Source organism: Sinocyclocheilus grahami, unplaced genomic scaffold (assembly GCF_001515645.1).
Source record: "Sinocyclocheilus grahami isolate Dianchi unplaced genomic scaffold, SAMN03320097.WGS_v1.1 scaffold123.1, whole genome shotgun sequence".
NCBI lineage: Eukaryota > Metazoa > Chordata > Actinopteri > Cypriniformes > Cyprinidae > Sinocyclocheilus > Sinocyclocheilus grahami.
In genome coordinates this window covers 119,755-123,410 of record NW_015505302.1, presented here as the reverse complement: position 1 = coordinate 123,410, position 3,656 = coordinate 119,755, and the positions used below count along the sequence as shown (strand labels likewise).

Sequence of the window (3,656 nt, the reverse complement as noted above, 5' to 3'; positions counted from 1 at the left end):
ATAATAATAATAATAATAATAATAATAATAATAATAATAATAATAATAATAATATTTGTATAGCATTTATTGTATAGACTTTATTCTCCATTTATGAATTTTAATTCATAACATGCTTATCATACAAGTAGTGAATTCAAGTTGTTGTATGTATGAAATGCATGTTTAATATATTTGTAATAAATTAATAGGACAGAAATGAGTGGCACATCAATGACTCTAAATCCAAAAACAGAAAATGAAACATATTTCAAATTCCTCAATATAAAAGAGCATTACTGTTGATTACCTTAATGGCAGTTATACACACAAGGGGGGGGGTTCACAGTGAAGCCTTTGAAGAACCATTTTGGGTTTCCCAAAATAACCTTAACAGATCATTTTTCCCCCACACTGTAAGAAACGTTTAAATAATCTAAATAACTTTTTTTTGTGTAATGAAATGGTTCCATGGATGTTCAAGGTTCTTCATGGAACCACAGATACCAAAAGATAACCTTTATAAGAGCTTAAATAAAGGCGAGAAAAAAAGTGATATCAACTACTGTAGATTAATTGTTTCTAAATGTCTTCTGTACGCCAAATAAAAAAAAAGGCACTAATAAATGATCATGATTTATCTTTGAATTAGAAAGTAAGTGTCCATGCAAAGCAGGTTATGACTACATGTTAGAGAAGAAGCATATGACGAGTTTGGTTCCAAAATGCTAGAAATCCATTTTGATTAATTTGAGTAAAAATTTGTTTTCTTTACCAAGAAAGTGGCAAGATGAAAACCACTATTTTCTGTTTCAAACTTTCACATAGCATCTTTAGGTTATAATAGCATAAAATGTTTTCCCCAAAATGCAATTAAATCCATTGAATCAATATAAAAGTTATTTCTCATATTGAAACTTTTGAAAATACACAACATAGTAAGTTGATCCACATATGACAGCCTCTGAACTTGGTCAATACTAATCTGATTAATAGTTTACGTTTCTTCCCCACCGCAGAAACCACCACAGGTTCATCAATGCCGTCAAAATTATTCATTTTTTTTAGGGCTGCACGATAAATCGCATGTGATTGTCAGTAAAGCCGGTTCTGTGATTAGTAGTCAATCTCCTTCACGTGCGTTCAGATGGAGCGGCATTTACTACACAGAGCCGTAGAGCACTGACAAGCTACGCAATATTGCGTTCATAATCGAAGGTGATTTTGAATCGATTCGAAACCGTTTGTCGCAGTTTGGAAAGATAGGGAGAAAACATGACAGAATAACATGGCAGATATCAAATTTGCGTAAAATAACAAATCTACTTTTCAATACAGACCAGATACAATACTGATTTTGGCGGGAAATCAATTTTTTAAAAATGGCGTTTATTGCGTTTTGGAACCAAACTCTTCATATACTGTATGTGTTGTACATATACATACCCTGCTGAGAGTAAGAGTGCCTTGTTTGCAGTCTCTGCACCGAACACATAGTTTTCCAGGCTGAATGGCCTTGCAGACCGTCTTACAGAACACATAGAAACTGCTGTGGGCTTTTGCTTCTGTAAGAACAACCATAAACTTCACAAAAAGCATGCAATAACAGTAAATGTGATTTTTTTCCTCAGTGTTAAAAGACTTTGTCCTATCACAGTTACTCCTATCCCAGAACACAGTATTTAATTTGTTGTTTGACATCCTAAAGCATATAAAATGTCACATTATTATCAGCTGGTCAGCAACTTTATTAAGATCAGCAACATAACACATGGTTTACATCACTAACCTTTGGTATACAGTGAACAATGTGAGAGATTTAAATCAAATACTGTCTACTGAAATGAATTAATGTCCAAATGTTCTAAGTTTTACTTCAGTGATTAATTGTGGTAACACATGTGAAATATTCCTCACATTCAGCTACCAAAAATGAAAATATGAGGGTCAAACTCACTATGCGTCTTCATATTTTCTAACAGGTGGCGTTTTATGGAGAGATGGAGACTGTCTCATTTGTGAGTAACACATGACCTGCACTATTTGTCACTAACACGCAAGAAAATATGCACAGGGACAAAAATACACATTTTAATATAAAGAATGAAAACACAGTTTCTTGCTAAGAAATATTTATAGCTGGTAAATGTTAACTGACCCAAATATTTAATTTTAACTCACCCACCATTGAACAATTGATTGCAAAAAAAAAAAAAAAAAAAAAAAATTGCGAGATTACCTGTTTGTCCAAAAAATGGTAAAAAAAAGGATTGTTTGGGAAACCATTAAACAAAAAAAAATCACTTTTAATTTTGTTTACTTCAAGTATATCCAGTGCATTCCTTTATTTAACAATGCATGAATGGAATCAACTGAGCAACTGAATTTCAGCTGACATTTGTTTGCTTTTATTTAGTTTCCCTTCCTTCTCATCCTCCTTTAGTTAACAGCTGTGGAGTGTTTTGAGCGGGACATACGTGTGTTGGTTAGAGAGCTAAATAGAGGATAACAACAAGGTGCAGCAGTGCTTCAACAAGCCGCCACAGTCCCAGGACAAAGAGCTCACAATCCGATTAGCCAGAAAGGACAATCCAGACATCTTCCTGGCAAATGATTTAGTTTAGAGAGGAGTTGTCCTATCAGTCTATCCCATCCTAGTTTAAATCACTCATGCACACACATGCATACACCTGGGAGCAGCATTCTCATTAGAGCTAAAAGCATGGGGCACCGAGGAGGTACAAGATACCTTGACACGGCTGACAATAAATCGAGCGGAGTGGGTTTTATAAGACAGGCACCCTATTATTTATGATTTCTGCGAGAGGAGCTCTTCAACCTGTTGTCTTTCATTTCTGTCTCAAGCATGAGGAAAGAAAGGATCAAACGTTGCTGTCGTAAGTACCTTCACAAATTCAAGTAATCAAGCAGGCTCATATGCCGCAGATCGGCAGGAGTGTAGCGCAGAAAAAAACAGGTCGAGAGAATAAACATGCCAATCACTGTAAGACACTGACAAAAAGCTTGTATCTCGCAGAGAATGAAGAAAAGACAAAGGTAAAAACAGTATTGTTTGGAGCCGGCAGAAAAATAAAGATAGCATACAATATGAGGCGTACTTTAATACTGTACAATTCCCTTATGTATTCGCTTGATTTCAGAAACATAGTCCCTTCGTTTTCTTTCTGGATATGACTAAAGATTTAGTCCCTTTGTGTAGACATGTGGATTGTAGAAAATGTTCATAACTTGATCATTTTCGCTACATCTTTATATCTACCTTTTAGTGGACATAGTTCAATCAAATGAAAGTTGACAGTTTATAGTGACCAAGTTTTTGTTGTTAAATAATGGAAAATCTGAAATGCAATTAAATATTAAATAAAAATAGCACATAAGGACTTGTATGCTATATTTCATGTTCCTTTGAAAAATCCAGAAAAATATTCTGATTACTATTATTATTATTATTATTATTGTTTACTTTTTAATTCATAAAATTATATTCATTATTCATATCATGCTAATTCACACACTAATTATTAAACGTGCAATGCTTGACTTTTATCTTTTAGTGGTATTTAAAGTAATAGTTCACACAAAAATTAAAAACCTTATGCAATAAACCATTTGCATTTTTTTAAATACAATGACAGTTTATAGTGATCATATCTGCC

General features: G+C 33.6%; 1 pseudogene; it reads right to left on the bottom strand.

Annotated features, from left to right (window-relative positions):
- Positions 1-3,656, bottom strand: part of LOC107590008 (E3 ubiquitin-protein ligase parkin-like) — a 113,691-nt pseudogene that overhangs the window by 97,367 nt on the left and 12,668 nt on the right.